The sequence below is a fragment of the Perognathus longimembris genome, chromosome 11, assembly GCF_023159225.1.
Source record: "Perognathus longimembris pacificus isolate PPM17 chromosome 11, ASM2315922v1, whole genome shotgun sequence".
Lineage (NCBI taxonomy): Eukaryota > Metazoa > Chordata > Mammalia > Rodentia > Heteromyidae > Perognathus > Perognathus longimembris.
In genome coordinates this window covers 53,533,588-53,558,663 of record NC_063171.1, presented here as the reverse complement: position 1 = coordinate 53,558,663, position 25,076 = coordinate 53,533,588, and the positions used below count along the sequence as shown (strand labels likewise).

General features: G+C 43.6%; 1 protein-coding gene across 4 annotated transcripts in view; it reads left to right on the top strand.

Moving 5' to 3' along the window:
* Positions 1–715: 715 nt before the first annotated feature.
* Traf5 (TNF receptor associated factor 5) overlaps positions 716–25,076 on the top strand; it is a 42,150-nt gene continuing 17,789 nt past the window's right edge. For 3 of the 4 annotated variants that reach the window (XR_007212539.1, XM_048357040.1, XM_048357038.1), the window contains exon 1: positions 716–853. The gene's annotated coding sequence lies outside the window, so the exon portion shown is untranslated. Of the gene's footprint in view, positions 854–1,663; positions 3,795–25,076 lie in introns of those variants that run through there. The other variant, XM_048357039.1, reaches the window with a different exon arrangement.

The window sequence follows — 25,076 nt, the reverse complement described above, 5'->3', positions numbered from 1 at the left end:
AGGGTCCTGTGTGTATGAGATGAAACCTAGATTCAAGTTCTAGCTACAAACTGCTGGATGGGTTTGATCCGAAGATCAATCTGTAGATTGGAAAGGACCAAGTTACGTCACCAGAGTTGCTCTGAAGACCTTGTTGCCCTCGACACACCGCAAACTCTACAACTATAAGAGATGGCTCGTGTTAGGGCAACACAGTGACGAATTTGGACAACTAAGCGTGAAGATCTAGGAAGATGTGACTTTGAGCTAATGGGTGGAACATATGAAAGGATTGTCTGAGCCTAGTTCTCTGGTTGAAGAGTAAGACGCGTACAATTCAAATGCACGGACGGAAAATCAGAGGTGACTTCCATTTGTAAATAGTAATGGTTCTAGAAAGGTAGAGAGTTCTAATGGCCTGAGTAACCCTCGGCCTCATGCCAGACAGTTTCCCCAGGCTTCAGCCTAACGCGTCCCTGGCCCCCACCCGGGGCCCCTAGGAAGCCCTAGCCCTGGGCTTGGCCTCGCCCCTCCTCCGATCCTGGCCACGCCCATCTTCGCGACCGCTGGTCTGCAAGCCCGCCTGGGACTGAAAGCCCTGCCCAATCCCTGAGCTTGGTCACGCCCCTCCTCCAATCCTAGCCCCGCCCATCTTCGCGGGCGCTAATCTGAGCGCCCGCCCTGGCTGAGAGCCCCGCCCCTGCCTGGCCTGGCAGCCCCGCCCCTGCCTGGCCGCTGGCGGCTGGCCGCTCCCCGCTGCTCCCCGCGGCTGCCGCTGCTGCCGCGCTCCTCGGCGGGAACCCCGCGCGCCGAGTCCCACGAGAGTCCCAGTCCCGCCAGGTGGCCTCCCCGACACCCCACGGCTGAAGGCTGGGTGAGAAGCCTGACGAGCGACTTTCGACTCGTCCCCGTTCCTTTAAAACCGAAAGCGGGTGACAGTGTTGGTTGAGGGGCTGGGGGGGGGGGGGGGGGACGGGGCGGGGTCCCGGGCCTGGCCTTCTCGCTCGTCCGGGACCTGAGGGAGGCGGCGGCGGACCCGGGGCCCGGGGCCCGGAGGGGATGCCGTGCGCCGCGCCTCGGTAGCAGGGCAGAGGTGTAGCGAGGACGGGGACTCGGGGCGGTCCCCAGCCAGGGAGCTGGTTCCGAGTGCGAGAGCCAGGCTGAGGTACCGGTGCCCCCTCCGGCACCTCTCCACCGCCGCCAGACTTCCCGAGCAGAGTGAATAATCACGAGTGGAAACCTCAGCCAGCCCCACTAACACGTGCATATTTAAAGATGCGGCACCCCCTCCCCAGAAGGTGGTTCAAGGCTCTCAGAGGGGAGACAGTTGCCCCAGGGGATCTCGGCGCCCCTCGTCCCCTGAGAGGGTCTGGGCAGTTCTGGGAATTTAACTGTAGTTTTTTTTTTTTTTTGTCTTTTCTTTTTTGGTACTGGGGATCGAACCCAGGACGTTGCACTTGCTAGGCAAATGCTTTGCCACTGAGCTACATCCCAGCCCCAGTTCTGGGAATTTGTAGTGAACAACGTGGGGGGGGGGGAGGAGTGAAACGTGGGGGGGGAGGAGTGAAAAGTGGGGAGCGGAAGCCAAGTTCTGGCCGCGGGTCGGCTCTGGGACACTCTGGTCGGCTTTCTTTCTCAGCTAGCTTTCCCTCGTGCAGAGTTTACATATTTGGCTCCTTCACAGTTCCTTTCGTGAGAACTCCGTTTATCTCGTTGAGGTCGGGCAGGGCTGCCAGAGGCGGTCGTGGCATGTAGAGGTTTGTAACACTCGAGGTGAGACTCCGGGTTAGCTTGCAGCTACACCCTCCACAGCCCTGGACCCTGACCCTGACCCATGTCCTTGCAGAAAAGGCAGCAAGGAGCTAGTTTCAAGGCAACCATTCCTTCCTGGGCGCAGGTGCTCTGTGAGAACTGATGGGGGGTCAATGATTATGATTCTTTTCTTCAGAGATGTATGTGCTTTAAAGGGATTCCTGATAACATAAAATGCAAAGAAATTAGTTGAAGGACTTCTGGGAATTGCACAGTACTGAGTGTGTATGTGTGTGTGAGCTAATTTTAGACAGTAAGAGGCTGGCCGAAGTCTTCTCAGATCCTGAAACAGCTGTTTGCTCTGCTCATGCACACACACCAACCCAGACAGGGGTGTTAACTGCTGGTGAAAACCTGATCATCTGAAGGCACCTATCTCCATCTAACTGATTTGAACAAGACAGAAATTGCTTCAGGAAAGATATGTATAAGAAGGAAATGAAAAAAAAAATGTCTGGGATTTTGTCCTTGTAGGTCTAGGGATTGGATCTGCTGTCAGATCCTAGGCTGGCCCTCCCTGGAGAAAGCCTTCTGTCCAGACAGCAAGTGGGAGTGATGGAGGAAACTTTCCTAATCATCTGGTTGAGTTCTGGTATGAAGAAAAGCTGTGTTATCCTCCCCCCAGCTCGCATCATCTGAATAGCAGTGGGATGTGGGCTGCAGGGTGATGGAATCAACACAGAAATGGCACAGAGGCACAGCCACTGGAAGTATTAACTAACTGTCGTGATGGAGTGTTGCAGGGGTGATGATTTCCAGAGTGGGGGAGCTAACACCTCTGAGGCAGTCCTGTTAGGCTAGTAATGGGAAAGGTGCCTCATCGCTCAGACAATCTACATGAGCTTTGCTCTACTGAGAAAGAACTTGTAAGAACAATAACTCCTTGCTGTAAAGCACTTTCCTTTTTGGAGCTTTTTCTTGTTGCCCTTGTCTTCCATGGAGACTCTCATTTTAGTCTCCGTGGTTATCCTGTGAGTCAGGAGTACTCTCTAGTTTTTCCAGATGGTAAGGGAAAAGCTCTGAGTGTTAATAACCCTCTTGAGCTACTGATCCAGGCATGGGACTCAGAGTTCTCTGATTCAAGCTTCTTGCTTTGGTTTCTTCAGAAAGCCACATCTGCCTGCCTCTTCCTCAGTCTGAGGGATGGGTCAGGGGACCCAGATTCCCATTGTATCTGGATGGTGGGACCAACAACATGGAGCAAGTTCTGCTGGTGGCCATCCTTGTCCATTATATACACAGATACCACTTTCAGCTCTTCCAGCCACGTAAATTCTTTGCAAGACTGGTGTGCATCTCTGTGTGTTTCTTCAATCCTAGTTCAGTCAGCCTACACTGAAGCTGACTGAATTGCATTGAATTCATTTTTGTGTCTCCCTTTGGCTCTGAGCTGCTAGTAAAATTTGTTTAGATTCCAGGAACCAGAATAACATAGTATGGTTTAAAAATAGCCTATCTCATCAGATTAGCCCTTTTTTCACTACCTCCTTCTGATAAAGCAGAGACTGGTGCTTTACCTGGTTGCAAGCTGGGGCTCAGAAGTGACATGAAACATTTCATAGAATGTTGGCCCAGCATGTAGGCATGGACAGGACCCAAGCCTGTGTCTTCTGATTCCATCCAATTCCTGTGTTCTTCCTGTGATAACTTGTCTAAAGTCAGCTCGGGTGCTGCGCAGAAGGAGGAAGAGAGAACCCACAAGGCACTGGTCCAAAGCAGCCTGACAACTTGGTCACTGATGGGGGTGTTTAAAAATTAATAGACCAAGGGAGGGGAGCAGTGGCAGATCCAATCTCAAGAGCTTTTTCTGATCAGGTTATGACTGTTTTGGAGTTTCTCTGGGTTGAGTTCTTACCCCATTGGAGCTGTACAGGAGACAGGAGAGAAATAGAGGGGAAGAGGGTAGTGAGTGTGCCGGGGATAGAGCACAGGATAGAAGTGATCCCCAGGGATGAGGGCACCTACTGCTGTGCTGCCACTACAGCTGCCAGCTAAGAATGAGGGTAAGGAAGAGACTTAATGTTTCCTCATAAGAAAAGGCTTTAGGCCTTGGGCATGACAAATAGCTCTAGGAGAGGACCCTGGGGAATAGAAAACCAGCCTCTGGACGCATTCGCAACCCCACACTGACTGGCACACCACGGGTGGAAAGATCAGAAACTCAAGGAGTTCAAGTTGAGGCTCAAGTTGGGGATGGTGTGGGGCCTCCAAGGAGAAGGCGGGCTGATTTGTTTTGCCTAGAGAAAAGCTTTACTTGAGGGATCAAACAGCCTTGATCCATATAGCCTCTGGCATGCTCTGTCTATTTAAGAAATTGGGTGGAAGACCAGGAGGTAAAGTGAAAGTACTTATTAGTCCTGACAGAAAAAGTCTCCAGTGTGTTTCACAAAGCGTGACAGGAACACTTTGCATATTGGTATCTGCAGGCAGGTGGTAGAGCAGGCTTAACTGGTGCTGTGGCAAAAGCACTATGTACTTGTGCAGCGTGGACACTGCACGATAACCAGACATGCAGGGCCTCGGAACAGAGGGAAAGTAACTGCTGGTGAGCATCTGTCCTGAGATAGTGCTGGGGAAAAGTGACTACTTGCTTTTATCCGCCTGGTGCCTCATTGCCTGACACCATGGGCTCTGTCAGTTTCCTTCCTACCAATTCAGAACATGTCTGGAATTTTCCCCATCGCCTTTTCTTCCTTCAGTTGAAGATCTCCCCCCATCCAGCCCAGCAGACCCCCACCTATACTCCCGAGTCAGTTCTTGCCTCCTTCCTGAGGCAGGTTCCTTCTGTTATTCTCTCCTTCTACCCCACCTTCAGGTTCTGCCTTCTGCTCTACGCCTTTGCCATTAAACAGGATGGCTCTGTGTTTCCCCAGGTCATCTTCTCCCTGGTTCACCAACAAGCTTCTGAAAAGAATAGCCAGCATTTGTATCCTCTCTCACACACAGATCCCTGCACCTGCCCATGCTGCTCAGATTGCCCTAAGAAGGCTCGCAGAGCCTGGTAATCCTCTGTCGCCAGCCTAAGCTGCAGCTGTTGGCTGGTCATCTAAGTATGGCTCCACAGAGCCCACGGACCTCCTCAGTTTACCCTCGGGTTTCTTATCCTCTCTCCACCCTGCAGGTACCAGTGTGAAGTAGAGACTGTATCTAATCCCTCCCCCCCCCCCCCCCCGCTTTGGTGCTCTCAGTCACTCCCAAAGCTTAAATCCACACTCTTAAGGAAAAACTACTTCTTGTTTCTCACCTAACTTTATGTTTGGCCATTTTCTTTTTTTTTTATTGTCAAGGTGATACACTTTGATTTCTGATATTAAAAAGTCTTTGCTGTGATGTTTTGGGAGCCTCCAGACACCCATCTGGAGCCATCTCTTCCTCTAGAATCTCTCCAACTGATGATAGAGGTTGCTGCCATTACCCCCAGCCAATCCTGATCTAATCTATTTTCCATCAGGACTCGCCACCCTCTTTTCTGAGTGACATGAATTATCCATTCACTTATTTCTTGCCCAGATCCATCCGTGTTCTGTATCTTTTCCATACTGCTGCAGAGGCACTCCTTAATCCTTAGTCTGCTCAACACTTACTGTTTTCACTAATAGCAGAGTAGAAAAAGTGTAGGCTTCAGAATCTGGCAGGCCTGGGGTTGAACCTGAATTTACGACTTGCTAATTACAAGAAATTGTTAGATTCCCTCTGTCTTCCTACTGGTAAAGAGAAATGAAAATCTCTCCCAATTGGGGATGCTAGAAAGATAAGATGAGCCAGGATACACATAGAGTTGTGTTTAGTGGGTGTCCAGTAAAGCTTGTTTCTTCTTCCCTATAGTCTAATAGCACTAGAGAATTTTGAGGTCTCTGGGGAGCTGGAAAGTACATGCCTAGCCTAAGACACTGAATTTCAAATTAAAAACAGACCAGCCAAAGAACTTCCAGAACAGGAGACCAGAATCTAAGCTGCTGTCACTTGGCAATTGTAGATGAAGTGGGCCTTGGGGGACAGTAGGTATTCTGGGATGGCATGGGACATGATGGGGATACCTGGGCAGACAGCAAAGAGGCTAGGGTCCTAGGATTAAAGGCCAGGATTCTTGTCCTTACAAAGATATATGGGCAAACAGGTTGTGTTTGAGGAAGAATAGTTCTTGACAGGGAGCCAATGCAGGGACCAGCAGAGAAAATTGATTTGGGGAGGCAGAGAGAGACTGTGGCTTTATCTTCAGGAGTGGAGAAGCTTCTCTAGTGGGATCCAGCTGTGAAGTCAGAACAGGATAAGGTAACTTGTTGCAAAACAAGTTTTGTCTTTAGAGAGGCCCTTGATCTTGGAAGATGGGGAGCAGGTGGGTGAGGCTAAGCTAAGTAGTCATAATGTCTTTGTGCTATTATTAGTGTTCAGAGGGAGAGACTAGTCAGATATGTAGAATTCTCCTATGAAAACTTACTGTGCCTCCCAAGTAAATGTCATGAAAGACTAACATGCTTAGTAGAAGCAGAATGGAAGTGATTCTGAAACTGGATTGGGTGGGTTGGAGGGAAGTAGACAGGAAGTACCTACAAGGCACATTATCAGGCTACAGTGACCATCTGGATATGGGGAGAGGGGAGAGGGCTTTGCAGGAATGATGGCATCTTTTGGAGAATGAGCCCTCCCCAAGAAGGAGCTCTGGAGAAAGCAGCTTTGACAAGGGGAGATCAGCTTGGTTTGGGATATGTAGCCTTCAGAAAGCTTATGAGGTGTTCACATGTTGACCTGAAATAAGCAGTAGGAGGATGGGAGTATTGCATAGAGGAGCTGTGAGGGCTGGAGAGAGACAACAATTGGAAACAACAGTTGATTGTTTACACATGGACTTCTAGGCCAGCTCATGCAGCCTCAGGGAAAGTGTAGGGTATTTTTAAGTGTGTGTGTTAGATGGGGGGCAGGGAACGGAGGTTTAATCATGTCACATGTCTTGAGGACAGAGAGGACTGAAGACTGACCATTGGCTTAGTAACCCCTCAAATCTCTGAGAGCAGTTGGGGGATTGGAAGGGTGTAAGCTGGGCTGGGAATGGATGAAGGTAGGGGAGGAGGGTAAGGATGGAGTCTCTGTGTTTGGCAGGAGCTCTGTGGTAATCTGAGAGTGAAAATGTTTTGTTTTTCTTTCATCTTTAGAGAGACTTGAGACTGTTTGAATACTGAAAGGAAAGCGCCAGCTGAGGGGGGAGGTTGGTGGTGAAGAGGTGGAGATGGGAGAGAATCTGCATCAGAAGGTCCCTGGGAGAAAGGCGGGCATCCAAGGCTGGTGGGGGCCCTGGTGAAGAGATTTCCTTTGCAGAGATCACCTTTGCAGAATGCTCAAAAGGGCGAGGGCCAAGCAAGGGCCCCATACAGGTTGATGCCGGAAGTGGAGGTCGTTCTGGTATGATGACTTTTGTTTATTTCTGTGCAGTAGGAAGTCAAGTGTGCTGGTGAGACTGGAGGGAGTGGTCAAGGTTAGTGGAGAAGAGAAAGGTGTGAAATGGACTGTGAAAACATGCTTGAGCTTAAAGTGGAAAAACTAGCTGTATACACATTGACATAATGAAGTTCCTTCCAGTGGAACCTGGTACATGGGATATTTAGGTCTACTACTCAAAGGCATGTGTGTTCTGGACCCTGTCTCGGGTGATCTCTCCCCTTCCTTTAGAACATTCCAGGCCATAGAGTCTGAATTATTTGGTGGCTATATCTTTGTCCACAGGACCATTGTGATTTCATTAACTTTTTAAGTGTGTGTGAACTGTGTGTCTGTCTGAGGGAATTAATAGAATGGTCAAGAAGGGAGAAGGGAGAGAGAACTGCCAGTCTGAGATGATAGATCCATAACTTGATAAAGCAGGGTGGCTGTCCACATGCAGCAGTACAGAGCAGGTAGGGATGATGGAACCTTTGTGATGGGAAGTGTAGCTGCAACAAGAACCAAGGGCAGAGGGCTGCCCTGGCCTGGGAGTCCAGTGCTTACTGATGAGTCTTCTAGTGTAACCTTAGCCCATATTTAGTTCTAGCACTTAGATTCCAGTTATCACCAGGGTACTGTAGTGTCTTCATAGCTCTGCGTCCTGCAGCCCTGTTGTACTGTGACCTCACTCTAGTCTCCACTGTCCTTCTGTACTAGATGTGGGCTGTGGGCTCCGGGTTAAGCGGTGCTGGTGTGGAAGGTCTAGAGAGTAACAAGATGGCTCCCTTGGGAAGCTCACTGACATGTTCCTCCATAGCAGCCAGGCTGTCACAGAGTTGGATCTGAGGAAGAAGATCTGGGGAAGCTTTTGTGTGATAAGAGCAGTAATGTTTGCTTTCCTTCTTCTCATCCCCCCCCCCAATTGGTTTAAGTGATGAGAACAAGTCAATAAGTTCTTCTGGATAACTTAAAGTACCACAGGTGGGTTCTGGGTGATTTTGGTTGGGGAGTGAGGGCTCCCCCAAAGTCTTCTTTATGTGGAAGTGGGCCTGACCTAAGGCAGTAGTGGCCTTGGGACATGTGTGGTCAGGAGAGCAACACAAAGATGCCCGTCAGCTCTCCTACTCACTTCTCTTCACCAAAACTATTTGTTGTGCTGCCAGGAAAATGGGGAACCAGGAGCTGGGAATGTGACTTAGTGGTAGAGTGCCTGCCTAGCATGCATGAAGCCCTGAGTTCAATTCCTCAGTACCACAAATAGAAAAGCTCAGAAGTGGTGTTGTAGCTCAAGTGGTAGAGCGATAGCCTTGAGCAAAAGAAACTCAAGAACAGTGCCTAGGCTCTGAGTTCAAGTCCCAGGACTGGCAAAAAAAGGGGGGCGGGAACCAGAGGTTCCCTGACAACCATTTCTCTTAAAAGAAATTAAAAATCAGTTCCCCATCATTCTTTGTCCCTGCAGGTGCACTCTCTTGCCTTATCTCACCTGGCTCTTGTGGTGCCCCCTACTCTTAGTTGAGTCTCCCTGCCCTGTTAGGATCTATGGAAAATGCTTTCATTACTTCTTCCTTTCTCCAAGGCCCTTTCTCTTTATCTAAACTGCCTGGTTAAAGGTCACAAAACCTGTTTTCTCCCTAAGGCCACACAGAAGTTTTGGGTTTGTTTGTTTGTTTGTTTTAGCTTTGGGAATAACCTGCTCAACAGTGGAGAGCTGAAAAGGTTAAGGTTTGGAGTGGGGATGGGCAGTGTCGGTGGGGGAGGGGCATCATCCCGTTCTTCAGTCTCAAAAGGAGGATCACTGGCTGTCACAGTCAGAAGCTTTGTAGCCATTTCCAGTCCATTTCAGTTCTCCTTTGTGTCCGAGTGATAACAGAAGACATAAAGTGAGGCTCCTTCTATTTTTACTTTTCTGGAAGTAACTGCCCTTGCTGGGAAAGCAGAACCATCATAGATCACCAGAAGTGACCTTAAGTAGGGAGCTCCCTAGCTCTCTAGCAGGTGAGCATCTGGCATCATTAATAGAGCTGGTCTCTTCTAGAACACTTCCCACACACAGAATGCAGAGCCAGCTTGCTTTGGAGTCACTGCATCTGGGACAGAGGGGTCTAATTTTTCCTAGGCACTTGCCACAGTCTTTCCTCCTTTGAGCAATGGGATGGGTTTGGGGAATAACATAGCAGTGCCTTCCTCTTACTGCTGAATGTGGGTGTCAGGAAGTTAGCTTCTTATTCTCAGCAAGGCCTGAGTAGAGCTGAGAAATGGTTGGTTTGCCTTCTATCTGTCCATCTCATGGCTGGCAGCTTCTCTTACAAGTGCTGTGTTTCTTCTCCCCAGTTGCTCATGGCTTCAACTCTTACCTGGTGTGTCTGGTCTGCCTACCCCCATTCCTCCAGCTCCGTTTTACCTCCCAAATAAATCACTCTATCCTCTCCTGTTCTTAGTAGCTCTTCTTTACAAAGGCACCTTGGGGAAAGCTATGGGCCTTAGAGTCCTCCTAGGTATGCAAGAGCTCTGAGCCCTGTGCCTCTGTCTGATCTATTAACAGGGGGAATCCTAGGCCTAGAAAGAAGTCACAGAAGTCACATCAGGATACAGAGGAGCTTGTTGGGGGAAGAAACACCATTATTTTCCAGATGTGCTAGGGCTTGAACTCAGGGACTGGAACTTGCTAGGCAGGCACTCTACCACTTGAGCCACATCCCCTAGTCTTTTGATTTTGTTTTTTTTTGCTTTCATTATTTTTTAGGTAGGGTCTAATGTGCTTTCCTGGGGCCAGCCTTAGACATTGATCTTTCTATCTATGACTCTCCCACTAACTGGGATCATAGGCAGCTGGCTAATCATATCTGGTTTGGTTGAGATGAGATTTTGCTAACTTTTTTTTGGAACCATTAGCCTCCTGATCTCTGCCTGCCAAATATCTGAGATTATAAACATGAGCCATCTAGTTTGGCAAGAAGTACCAATTAAATCACACACAAGTGAGAGGCAAAAAGTAGTTGTGCACAGGAGAGTTAAACAACAGCCTGCAGTATTAATTTCAAGTTTCCCCCGAGCCTCTTTGGAGGACTTATCTTTCCATCTCTTCTTGTCCTACATCAAACATCATTGCTAAACAACAAGGAAGTTATTTGTAAAATGGAACAATATTTCATCCTTGGGCATGTTTTTATGGTGACAGATTCTTCATCTTTCCTGGGTCTTCCTGATATTTCTACATATAACATACTTGTAACATACTTTGTGAAATTCACATAACATAAAATAAGCCTTCTAAAAGTATACAATTCAGTGGTATAGAGTATTCTAGTATGTAATTCTTGAGGAGTTTTTAAATTAATCCTCAATATTATAAAGGAGTCATAGCCATCCCTAGGAAGCCTGTATGTTACTCAGATAATTTGTGACGTGTACAATAAATCTTTGAGGTATGAACTCATCTGACACAACCCATTCTGCTAGGGTGGTCCAGAAGACACCTCAGCCTTGAGGGGTCTCGGCCCTTAGCTTCCTCTTTTGTCCTATCTCACTGCTGTCATTTACTATCCTGCTTGGAACCTGGCAATGTCCTCTACTATCCTCTCCCTCAGTCCTCCCTGATAATTCATTTTTACTTCTAAAATGCTTCACAGATGTGGGCCACTGCCTTGGATCTGTCGGGGCTGGCCCTACCTGCCTTGGCTCTATTGTAGTCATGTCTTTCTGTAAATTCCCTGTGAGACATCCTTCATATTTACCATACCTTTGGAGAAAAAAAGATGAAAATCATAGGATAAAATTCCCAGCTATGGGGCTGGGGATATAGCCTAGTGGCAAGAGTGCCTGCCTCATATACATGAGGCCCTGGGTTCAATTCCCCAGCACCACATATACAGAAAATGGCCAGAAGTGGCGCTGTGGCTCAAGTGGCATAGTGCTAGCCTTGAGCAAAAAGAAGCCAGGGACAGTGCTCAGGCCCTGAGTCCAAGCCCCAGGACTGGCCAAAAAAAAAAAACCAAAACAACAACAAAAAATTCCCAGCTATGGTCTTCATTTAGGTTCTTTCACCATGCATTCCTCCCCTGCCAGCACACTAGCATCTCACAGACCTTTCTAAGTGTTTCCAACAGGAAGTTAAGATACACAGGACTCCAGTACATGGGTGATGGAAAAGGCTGGGAAGCCACACAGGAGACTGGGTGGGGCTGCCTGCAGATGAGCCATAGGAAAGCTAGAGGGGGAGAGGATGACACCTGGTGGTCCTGCAGTTCAGTGGCCATGGACTGTTCAGGCCTGTCGTGGTCGGAACAGGTTTCTCTGGTCGTGGCTAGAGCCACTGAGGACACCAGGTCACATGGCCCTGTGATGGGGAACAGGGGGAAATCCCCAGGTTTCTCCCTTCCTCCCACTTCCATCTTCTTCCAGAGCAAGAGTGGAGTGGATCTGGGTAGACAGAAAATGACACAACATGTATCTTTAATTCTATTCTGACCAGAGTTACTATCCTAGAACTCTTATGATACCCTCTGGGAAATTCTCTTATGGCTTTCATCTAGAAATGTTTCCTACTTTTACATCAGCTGAGATGCTTACCTCTTGGTGAAGTTGGTACAGGCATCACACACACACACACACACACACACACACACACACACACACACACACAGAGAGAGAGAGAGAGAGAGAGAGAGAGAGAGAGAGAGAGAGAGAGAGAGAGAGCTACACCTTGTTAGGGCTCCAGAAACTCTTTGTCTGAATCTCTTGGTGGCATCTGATGCCAGAATATTGTCATTTATTGCTTCCATGTCTTTTTCCTCTGCTCTTTGGAGGACCTCAAGGGCAACCCAAATTCTGTAGGCCTCTGCATTCCCAGGACCCAGTGCTGGATACAGCCTTCACTGTGACCTATATAGATAGATGTGCAGGTGAATGAACCGAGGGGTAAGGATAAAAGTGTGGATGATGTCTTGCCTAAGATTTTGTGGCTGGTGAATGGTAGATCCATGGTTTGTAAATTCTGATTCTTGGATCTACCATGGAGATCTGGCTCTTGGGATTATATCTTCAGCACTATAACGTATGTGTGTGTGTATAATTTCAATTAGTTAATTTTGCTGGTCCTGGATCGTGTGTATGTGTGTGTGTGTGTGTGTGTGTGTGTGTGTGTGTGTGTGTGTAATTTCAATTAATTAATTTTACTGGTCCTGGATCTTGAACTCAGGGCCTGGGTACTATCCCTGAGCTTCTTTTGCTCAAGGATAGTGCTCTACCACTTGAGCCATAGCTCCACTTCTGGCTTTTTTGGTAGTTTATTGGCAATAAGAGTCTCACAGAATTTCTTGCCAAGGCTGACTTTGAACTGTGGTCCTCAGCTCTCAGCCTTCTGAGTAGCTAGGATTACAGGTATAAGCTATCAGCACCTGGCTATTTTTTAAATTCCAAATGTTCAAAACCTTTATGAATCCAAGCAGGTTATGGAATGAGGGGGACTTTGGAGGTGGCATGGACAAAGACCTACCTTTCTTCCTTAAACCAAAGAGTAAACTAAGATGTGTCCTTTTTTGTTTTAACTAGATACTATTTATTATGTGTTCTCCAGAAGTGAATGGGTAGAAATATGTGAGTTATGAACTTAAATCGGGGCATCTACCACTATCCTTTAGAAATAAAAAAAGAATTCTCCCAGTGAACATGCATCCATTTATGGAATAAAACTGTAGCCTTAAAAAAAAATCAGAAAGCTGAGTGCTAGTGGCTCATGCCTGTAGTCCTAGATACTCAGGAGGCTGAGATCTGATGATCTTAGTTTGAGGCCAGCCCAGGCAGAAAAGTTTACCAGACTCTTTTCTCCAATTGTCTAGCAAAAGCTAGAAGTGGATCTGTGGCTCAAGTAGTAGAGTGCCGGCCTTGAGAAGAAAAAAACAATGAAAGGACAGTGCCCAAACCCCGAATTCAAGTTCTACCACTAGCACAACAAAATAAAAATTCAAAAATAAAAGAAACACAGAGTTTTTAGGGAGTAGGGAACAGATGGATAGGATTTTCTTTCATCTTTGTTGGCTTGAGATAATAACTAACTCCTCAGCAGAACGATTGCATGGTGCCCTCCATCACTGGCAGGAAAAAGGTGTTGTTGACTGCAGAAAGGTGTCATATAAGTTCTATTATTAGTAGTTGTGATTTTTCACCTTTTTTGTAAGAACTGAACTCCTTTTCTATTCCTGTTACATAAGCCATTATACACTGAGAGGAAGGTTTATAATAAAATGGAGTGCTTACTCATTTCCATGAAATAACTGCTGGGGAGTGACAGAATTCCAACTACAAGAGTCTAATTAATTAGAGAACCATATTTGTTAAGCAAAGCGATATTAGTCTTTGTAGTTGGGCTCTCCTGTGGCTGAACAGAGTGGGTGGAGGCCTAAGGGAACTTGAGATGCCACAGATCCTTTTATATACAAGAACAGCCCCCACCCCACCCTGAGACATCTGAAGTCCCTGTCTCACAGCAGAATATAGCTGCTGATTTTTCAAAAGTGTGAAGAGATAAAAACCTGATTTAATAAAAGTAAAGGCTGAGTAAGACAACAATAGACTAGAGAACAAGGTCAGCAGATGACAGCATGTTCAACAGGCATGGGAAATATACCTTGCTATCCAGCAGGAACAAGAATGGTGTCTGTGGGGCTGGGGATATGGCCTAGTGGCAAGAGTGCTTGCCTCGTATACATGAGGCCCTGGGTTCAATTCCCCAGCACCACAGAAAACGGCCAGAAGTGGCACTGTGGCTCAAGTGGCAGAGTACTAGCCTTGAGCAAAAAGAAGCCAGGGTCAGTGCTCAGGCCCTGAGTACAAGCCCCAGGACTGGCCAAAAAAAAAAAAAAAAAGAATGGTATCTGTGAGCGTCACAGTGGAGTGGGCCCTGCATTTCAAGCTGGCAAGACATTGACCTTACATAGCATCCTATCAGGGAAGTGCTTCCCAGATTGAGCTTCAGGGGTCCCTAGAGTGCCACAGCAGCAACTACTGTGATAGCATTACTGGAGAGCCATGTGTGCACATGTCTTCCCAACTAGAGTTCAATGATTCCTTTCCGTTGGTAGCTAGAAAGTAATCATAGTAGCATGGCAGGTCCTATGGACTGAGCTTTTGCCCAGAACTAGTGCAGCCCTGCCTGGGGATGCTTGATGCCTTTCAGGGAATCTGTACAATCAAAACTATTTTCAAAATAATGTTAGAGCCAGGCATCAGGAAGCTGATATCTGAGGACTGAGGTTTGAAGCCAGCAGGAGCAGCAAAGTCCATGGGACTCTTATCTCCAATTAACCATCAAGAAGCAGGAAGTGGAGCTGTGGTTCCAGTGATAGAGGCTACCCTTGAGCGGAATGCTAAAAGACAGCAGGCAAGCCCTGAATTCAATCCCTAGTGCCAACACACACACGTGTATGTGCATGCATACACATGCAAGTGTGCACATACACGCACACATACACACACACACCATAATAATAATGGCAGAATATTATGTGCCACTTCTGCTCTACTCACAGATGAATGGTGTGAGGTATGTTGCTGTAAAAGCCCAAATGTAAGAGTTTACCAAAAATCCAGCTGTGTCAAAGAATCTTCTGAATTAAATGACACCATAACCCAAATAGACCTAAGAGATATCTTCAGAGTATTTCCCTAACATGAACCATTGCATTCATTGACCTCAGACCTGATATAATGAAAAGTACTATGATTTCCATTGATCCTAACATTTCCTGAACTCCTAGAGTTTCAGATTTACTTCACAACCAACCCATTTCCTAACCCTACCCTAATCAGAAACCTAACCTTAACCATAACTAAATTCACACCCAAAGAGTAAAAGTTAGGAAAATAGTGTAGTGTCTATCAAAATTGACATTTATTTTGCTTCTGCTTTTAGTGGAACACTCAACTTTACCCTAAAACTTACCCTTTCTTAACCCTAACCCCTGGAACCAAAAAGTAACCCTCACTGTAATCTGAGTTATATGCAAATGCTAAATATACTAGTTTTATTCATACTGACTTTGATTCAACTAGTCTTTCTTAAAATAGGTTGCACTTTTACCCAATATCTTACCATTTTAATAACCCTAACCTTAATTGGAACACTGAGGCTAACTCTAAACCAACTTATACCTGAAACCTAAGATTATGAGAAATACTCACTTTCACATTCATCCCAACTCTTACACAGCTTGTAGTTCTTAAATTTACTTTCAGTTTGAGGCTAAATTTTCCATTTCCCTATCCCTAACCCAAAACGCGGCCAGAACCCTAACCCTAACCTTAACCCTAATGGCAGTTCAGTCCTAAAGTTAACAAAAACTATTCAAATTTTGATTCATCCTGAGACTCCAGTTGTCCTTGAAATAAGTTTCAATTTGTCTTAAATACTACAGATTTCCTGACTCTAACTCTGAAACTATCTTGTTCCCTAACATGAACATTACATCCATTGACCTCAGATCCTGATATCATGAAAAATATTGTAGTTTCCATTGACCCAAACTTTTCCTGAACTCTTAGATTCTAAGAAAAGTTTACGATTTCCATAGCATCTAATCCATTTCCTAATCATAACCCATTCCTAAACCTAACTGGAAACCTAACTCTACATTTAACCCTAATTAACACCAAATAGTAAATGTAAGAAAAATACTGTATTTTTATTCAATTTCATATTTATTTTACCTCTAATTGTTAGTAAAAAACTCAGTTTTACTCTTAAGCTTATTCTTCCATAACCTTAACCAGAAAAATAACCCTAACCCTCACCCTAATTATCCATGAATGCTAAAAGTAACATAAAAATACACTAGTTCTCCTTCATCCTAGATTTGATTCAACTCATGCTTCATAAAATAGGCTGCAGTTTTACCCAGTATCTTAGCATTGGTCTAATCCTAACACTAACCCTAACTGGAACACTGAGGCTGACCCTAACCTCACTTGTACTTGAATCCTAATATTAATAGCAGCATTTTATCTCATATTCATCCTAACTCTTATTCAGTGTTTAGTTCTAAATTTTACTTTGTTTGACATTAAATTTCCTCTTTCCCTAAGCCGTAACCTTGATCCCAATGATAGACTAATCCTAAAGTTAACAAAAAATACTCAAGTTTTGATTTGTCTTGATATTCCACTTGTCCTTCTTTAAATGAGTTGTAATTTGCCCTTAATCCTACAGATTCCTTGACTCTAATAACTCTGAAACTATCTGTTCCCTAACATGAAATATTATATCCATTGACCTCAAAACCTGATATTATGAAAAATACCGTGGTTTCCATTGATCCTATCTTTTCCTGATCTTCTAGATATTAAAATAAGTTTCAGATGTTCTTCACAATTAACTCATTTACTAACTCTAAACCTAAATGGAAACCTAACCATATCAGTAACCAAATTTCATTGAAGAGTAAATGTAAGGGAAACACTGTAGTTTCTACTGAATTTAACATTTATTTTGCTTCTACTTATTAGTGGAAAACTCAGTGTTATCCTAAAGCTTACCCTTCCCTAACCCTATCCCTAACCAAAACTAAAAAAGTTATCTTCAAAGAAAATGATCCTCAGAGAGGAAATAAAAATGGTTAATATTTATGCACCAAACAATAGAGCACCTAAATACATTAAATAATCACTTTTAGACTTATTGGACATGATAGACCCCAACACAATAATAGTAGGAAACTTTAACACTCCGCTATCACCAAATGACAGGTCAGCCAAACAAAAGATCACCATAACCCAAATGGAATTCATAGTCGTGTGCAGAGTATTTCACTTAACAACCACACAATTCACATTCTTCTCAGCAGCCAAAATTGACCATATCCTAGGATACACAAGCCTGTGCAAATACAAAAGGATTAGGTAATGCCTTGCATCCTATCTGATCACAATGGAATTAAACTAGTTCTCAACAACAAAATGTACTGCAGAAAACACTCAAGTGCATGGAGACTGAACAATACATTGCTGAACAACATGGGTCATTAAAGAAATAAACCAAGGAACCAGAAATTTCTTATAGCTCAATGAGAATGAAAACACATCATACCATGATCTCTGGGGGTACTGCAAAGGCAGCATTGAGAGGAAAGTCCATAGCTCTAAGTATGTACTTAAAGAAAACAGAAATAGTGCATTAAATAACCTCATGATACAAAGGCTAGAAAAAAAAGGAACAGGCCAATCCCAAAACAGAGAGAGATAGTAAAAATAAGAGCAGAAATCAATGAAATAGAGACTAACAAAACTATATATAAAATTGACTAAACAAAAATCTGATTCTTGGAACAAAATCAATAAAATTGACAGACTACTAGCTAAATTGATGAAGAGACTCAGATCATCAAAGTCAGAGATGGCAAGGGAAACATTACAACAAACATGCAAGAAATCCCAATGATTATGAAAGGCCTACTTTAAAAACCTATACTCAAATAAGATGGAAAATCTAGAAGAAATGGATAAAGTCCCAAACACATACAAACTGCCTAAGCTGAGCCAAGAAGATATAAGCCATTTAAACAGGTATAACATGCAGTGAGATTGAGGAAGCAATCAGGATTCTCCCAACAAGGAAAAACCCAGGTCCTGATGGATTCATAGCTGAATTCTCTAAGACTTTAAAGTTGAATTAACACTAGTACTCCTCAAACTTTTTCCATGAAATAGAAACAGAAGGATCAATTCCAAACGCATTTTATGAAGTCAGCATCACTCTCATCCCAAAACCAGGTAGGAATCCAACAACAACAACAACAACAAAAAGAGAACTATAACCCAATTTCTGATGAATACAGACACAAAGCTCTTCAATAAATAATAGCCAACAGAATTCAGCAACTAATCAAAATAAGCATACATTATGTTCAAGTGGGTTTTATCTCAGAGATGCAAAGGTAGTTTAACATACATACATCAATAAACATAATACATCACATTAACAAAGCCAAAGAACCTCGTGATCATCTCAGTAGATGCAGAAAAATTCCTCAACAAAATCCAACATCTATTTGTATTAAAAGAGCTGGAAAAGGTAGGAATAGAAGGAACATACCTCAAAATAATAAAGGCTGTGTATGAAAGATCAACAGCCAACATCATACTGAATGGTGAATAACTAAAACCATTTCCTCTAAGATCAGAAACAAGGCAAGGATGTCCACTTTTCTTCAGAATGGTTCTGGGATTCCTAGCCAGAGCAATGAGCAACAAGGCAAGAAAAAGACATAAATGGGATTCACATAGGGAAAGAAAAAGTATCACTATTTGCAGATGACATGATCTTATGTCTAAAGGACCCCAAAGAGGCTATCCTCATGCTCCTTAAACTAATGGATAACTTTGGCAAAGTAGCAGGATGTGAAATTAACTCACAAAGATCAGTGGCCTTTCTGTATATCAACAATGTACAAGCAGAGAGGGAAATCAGGAAAAACAAGTCCATATGCAAATAGCCTTAGAAAAAAATAATCTAGGAATAGACCTAACCAAGGAAGCAAAAGACCTTTATAGCAAAAATCATAAATATTTGAAGAAAGAAATTAAGGACATCAGTAAATGGAAAGACCTTCCATGTACTTGGATAGGTAGAATTAATATTGTAAAAATGACCATATTGCCAAAAATAGCTACAAACTTAATGATCCCCATCAAAATCCCAATAAAGTTCTTTCCTGAGATGGGGAAAACAATCCAAAAATTCATATGGAACAATAAACGACCTCAAATAGCCAAAGCAATTCTAGGCAAAAAAAAAAAAAAAAAGCAATTCTGGTGGTATCCCAGACTTCAAGCTCTACTATAGAGCTATAATAACAAAACCAGCTTGGTATTGGCACAAAAATAGACCCAAAGAGCAATAAAACAGACTAGAAGACCCAGAAATAAAACCATGTAATTATAGTTATCTGATATTTGATAAAGATATACAGTGGGGAAAAAAGATAGTTTCTTGGATAACTGGTGTTGGGAAAACTGGGCATCCATAAAAGTGTATCTCTGTTTGTCACATGCACAAATATCAACTCAGAGTGGCTCAAAATACCTCAACATCAGAAGCTAAAACTTTTGAGATTTTTTGCAAAGAGTAGGATAAACACTACAACTCATAGGCATAAGCAGACTTTTTGAAAAGAGTCCCAAGGGCACTGCAGATAGAAAAGAAACTTGACAAATAGGGTTATAACAAAACAAAGTTTCTTCACAGCAAAGGACATAGCTACCTACCTAGAAAGGCAGCCATCTAACTGGAAGAAGATCTTTACTAGCAACATATTAGACAAAGGCCTAATATCCAAAGTATACAAAGAGCTCAAGAAACAAACCCTTCCCAAAGCTAATAAACCAATCACTAAATGGACAAGGAATGACTTCTCAGAAGAAGAGGTAAGAATGGCAAAGAAACACATGAGCAAATGCTCACCATCCCTGGGCATAAAAGAAATGCAAATCAAAACAACTCAGATTTCATCCCACCCCAACATCATGAATTTGAACAATAACTAATGTTGGCGTGGATGTGGGGAAAAATGAATCCTATTGCACTGTTGGTGGGAATGTAAATTAGTACAACCACTTTGGACAGCAGTCTAGACATTCCTCAAAAAACTAAACATAGGTCTTCCCTACCACTTCTGGGCATCTACCCAGAACATCATGAGCCAGGATACTGTAAAGACACTTGCACATTCATGTTCACTGCTACACTATTCACAATCGCCAAATTATAGAAACAGCCCAAATACTGTAGCAATAGATGAATGAATCAAAAAAATGTGGTACCTATACACAGTGGAATTTTATATAGCCATTAGAAAGGATAAGATTATGTCATTTGCAGGGAAATGGATGGACTTAGAACAAATCATGTTAAGTGAGGTAAGGCAAGGTCAGAGAGACAAACAGTATGTGTTTTCTTTCATATGCAAAAGCTAGATCTAAAATACACTGGGACATGATAAATTATACAGGACTCTAGGCATTCACACACAGTGAGACCAAACAAAGTACACTTAGGAGAGGAACACAAAGACATAATGCCTTATGTGCATCTGATCATATAAAATGATATTTATTGAAATGAAATCCAGTAAATGGAAACAAGAGGTTTTTTTCTTGGTTGCTGTTTTTCTTTTCTTTTTGTCTTGTTTGTTTCTTTATCTGCCTTTGGAATGGTAACGGGGAATACAGCAATAAAGGGAAAAGGGTAAACAAATGCAGTAGTAGTACTCACTAGACACTGTCTTGAAAATGAACTATATAACATGTGGGTGGGAGAGGAAGGAAAAACTGAGAGAGGGGGAAGGGGCTACACTATCCAAAAAGAAATGTACTCTTTACTGACTTATATAACTGTAACCTCTCTGTACACCATCCTTATAATAATAAAAAATTGAAATAAAAATTTTGAAATTAAAGATATGAAGTGCTTTGTTTTGTGACAATCTGTGTATAATGTCAATATAAATCTTATGCATAACAGGTCTATGATATATTAGTACAGTATTTAAGCATCTATCTTTACAGATGATTCTTGTGTAGCTTATATACATACATCATTTTGCCTTTTTACTAGATGCCAAGTTTCCATTTGTTATTAAGAGAGACTATCTTTTGTTTGTTTGTTTTTGCCAGTCCTGGAGCTTGTACTCAGGACCTGAGCACTGTCCTTGAGCTTCTTTTGCTCAAGGATAGCACTCTACTACTTAAGCCAACAACACCACTTCTGGCTTTTCCTGTTTGTGTGGTCCTGAGGAATCACCCCCAGGGCTTCATGCATGCTAGGCAAGCACTCTACCGCTACGCCATATTCCCAGCCCTAAGAGAGAATATCTTTTTTTTTTCTCAATTTTTTATTATCAAACTGATATACAGAGAGGTTACAGTTTCATACGTTGGGCATTGGATACATTTCTTGTACTGTTTGTTACCTTGTCCCTCATGCCCCCCGCCCTCCCCCCCTTTCCCTCCCCCCCCCAGGTGAAGAGAGAATATCTTAAAGAGAATGATTGCATAGTACTACCAGTGTCATTTTGCCACAGGTCACTCACCTGTATTTATGTGAGTCTTCTTCTGGTGTCTCTGTTCTGTTTTATCCATCTATTTGTCTATTCTTTCACCAAAATGCTGATTACTGTAGCTTTATAATTACTTTTGAATTTGAGCAGTAGCAGTGTTTCACTTTTGTTCTTTTCTTTCAGTGTTGTATTGGCTATTCTGGATCTTTGGGGCCTCCATTTTTTAAGAATATTGTCTTAGCATGTTTGTGCTGTTAAAACAAAATACCAGGTAGTTTATAAAGAGCAGAAATGTATTTCTTACAGTTTTGGAGGTGGGAAGTCCAAGGTCAAGTTACCCAGCAAGTTTAGTGTCTGCTGAGGGCTGTTCTGTTTCCAAGATGGTGTCTTAAAGGGGTGTCCTCATATATCAGAAAAGAAGGGTAAAAGTCCTAGTTTCCTCCAGCCCTATTAGAAGGTTGCTAATCCCATCCATGAGATCTCTCCCTCATAGCTTCATCACTACCTTTTTTTTTTTTAAATGTCAGGCTTGAACTCTGGACCTGGGCGCAGTCCCTGAGCTCTTCAGTTCAAGGCTAGCCCTCTACCACTTGAGTGACAGTGCTACTTCAGGTTTTCTGGCAGTTAATTGGAGATAAGAGTCTCAGCAACTTTCCTGCTCAAGCTGGCTTTGAGTTGTGATCTTCAGATATCAGCCTCCTGAGTAACTAGGGTTACAGGCATGACCCACCAGAGCCTGGCCAACTACTTTTTTTTTAGTGACTTCATCACTACTATGTTTATTTTTCCTTTTTATTTTTGATGTTTTGGGACAAGGTCTCAGTATATAGTATGATCTTCAGTATTATCCTTCTGCCTCAGCCTTCCATATGCTGGAGTCATAGGCATGTGTGCACCCAGTGCCTGGCTTAATCACCTTTCAAAAGTTTCGCCTGTTGATACTATTACTATTACTGGGTCTTAAATTCCAACATAAGAATTTAGAAAGATACATTTATTCACATGCAGCAAACAGCTAGGCACCGGTGTCTCATGCCTGTAATCCTAATCACTCAGGAGGCTGAGATCTGAGAATTGAGTTTCAAAGACAGTCTGGGCAGGAAAGTCCATGAGATTCTTATCTCTAGTTAACCACCTGAAACCTAGAAGTGGAGCTGTGTCTCAAGTGGTAGAGTGCTAGCCTTAAGTAAAAGAGCTCAGGGACAGCACCCAGGCCCTGAGTTCAAGCCTCATAACTGATGGAAGGAAATAAGGAAGGGAGGGAGGGAGGGAGGGAGGGAGGGAGGGAGGGAGGGAGGGAGGGAGGGAGGAAGGAAGGAAGGAAGGAAGGAAGGAAGGAAGGAAGGAAGGAAGGAAGGAAGGAAGGAAGGAAAGAAAGAAAGAGTACAGAGTGCAATTCCTTCTTGTGCTGGGAAAGAGGTCAGATGGAAGGGAGAGGAACTGAGCTGAGTTAGTTCTGGGGTTAGAATGAGCCTGTTGCATAGGTTGCTTCTCTGAGAGCCCAAATTATATGCTGTGCAACACAAACACACTGGTTCTCAGGAAAGTGTCCCAGAGCAGCACAGAATATGATCTAAGGGCACAGATGTAAAGTGTTAACTGCCCTTGGAACTTGAGTCTACTGGGTAGATTAGGACAATGTAAGATTGGTTCTTCCTGTTTTCAGAAAGGTCGGTTGTATGTGAATGTGTGTGCATCTCCATCTTCAAAATTAAAACTTGTATTACATCCCAAGGGCAAATCATATTGAAAGGGGAACAGTCTCATGACATGCTGCTCACTTACCACCCTTGACGTTTTTCAGGAAACATATGCAGAAAGGAAGAGATGGAACTTTGATCTCAAACCTCAGGATTCAGAAAAAAAGATAAAAATCTAGCAAGCTCCTCCAGGGAGAAAGCTTATTTGCTGAAGAAGACCAGTAACTTCTTCTGCTTCTTTCTCCCAGATCAAATCCCACACTCAGCCAACTCTAACAGGTAGAGTCACTTGCAAAAGAGTCCAGCAGGTGATCTGAACAAAGCTGGATACCAGATTGGGCCACACATCTCTTACCCTGCTTATCAGGCCACACAGCTGCTCTGGCCCAGCTGACCCCCTCACTGCAGGAGAACCACTAGCATCTCCAGAATAACCAAACCACTCAGCTTTATAGAAGTTCAACACCCCCAGGGGCCACCCCAGTAAATTCTCCTATTTAACCATTTGGCACACTCTTCCAATACCACTTCCATCGTGCACTTGACAGTACCAGCCTTCTTGCTAGGAAGGCAGGCTCTTTTAACCTGGGGACAGGTATGTACAGGTGTGTCAATTAGGTGTGTATTGGTTTGGGGGGAAAGGTATAGAGTTTTCATCACATTTTGAAAGATACGGAAAAGTCTTATGCACACACACACACACAAATTACTGATTAGAGGCCAACACAAACACAGCTGTACTGTAAAAAAAAAAAAAAATCCAGACAAGAACATCAATTCAACAAATTGTTGAGCTTTTTCCACTCCACATGCCATTGTAGGGGTGAGGATGCAGTGGTGAACAAGACCAGATGTGAGCCATGAGTCACTGAGGAACACAGATACAAATCAGATAATCACATGCCATGTCTAGTGTCAAATATAGCTCGGAAGAAAGAAACCTGGCGACATGACCTTGTGGCTGTTCAGTTTTTCTGTGTGTATAATTTTTAAATTAGTAAGACATTTGTGTCAAAAAGTTCAAAAGGAATGTGTAGTGAAAAAAATCTTCCTTCTCACTCATTCATATTCCCAATCACACTCTGAAGGCTATGTTCATGTTTTATAGACTAAAGGGTAGTCCTTCTGCAGTTAGAGCAGGAGAAGAGAAAGGTTGCCAATAGATACTGCACTTGAAATGAAAGTTTGGTTTTGGGTTTTTGTGGGGGTTTTTTTGCCAGTCCTGGGGCTTGAACTCAGGGCCTGAGCACTGTCCCTGGCTTCTTTTTGCTCAAGGCTATCACTCTACCTTTTGAGCCACAGCGCCACTTCTGGCTTTTTCTATATATGTGGCGCTGAGGAATCGAACCCAGGGTTTCATGTATAGGAGACGAGCACTTTACCACTAGGCCATATTCCCAGCTTGAAATGAAAGTTGAAGCATGAGTGTGAGTTAATTGTGTGGAGACTGAAGAGTGACACCCTTCAGACAGAGGCTACTGTTTGTATAAAGGCTGTGTGACAGAAAACATGGTGTATTAGAAGAATGAAAGTCTGCTGGAGAGAAGGAAGCAAAGGTCCTTCTGGTGGAGAGGGCCAGTCTTGTAGCCTGTTTAATATTGTAGACTTTCCCTCAGAGTTCAGGGAAGCTACTGAAAGATGAGGAGAGATAATTTTGAATCACACTTGCATCTTGAAAATGTCACCTTGATTATTAAGCATGGAGAATGGATTGGAGGAGCAAGCAATTATGGGCTCCCATCTAATTCATGTGAGAAATGATGCAACTTGGTGTTTGTCTTCATTTGGGATATTCTAACTGATAAGATCTCATAGGCTGGGTAGTTTATAAGCAATAGAAATTTATTTCTCACAGTTCTAGAGTCTGGAGGTATGGGATCTAGATGCCATCATGGTCATTTCTGATGAGGTATACTCTTACAAGTTGTAGTTTTTTTTCCTGTATCATCATCTGGCAGTAAGAGGGCACTTTTGGCCTTTTTTTTTTTTTATAAGGACTCTAATCTTGCTCATGAGCACTCCATCCATATGGCCCAATACCTCCCCAAACCACATCTATTAACATCACCTGTGGGTTAGAAGTTCAACATATGAATTTAACAGAACTGGGGGCAGGAAATAAACA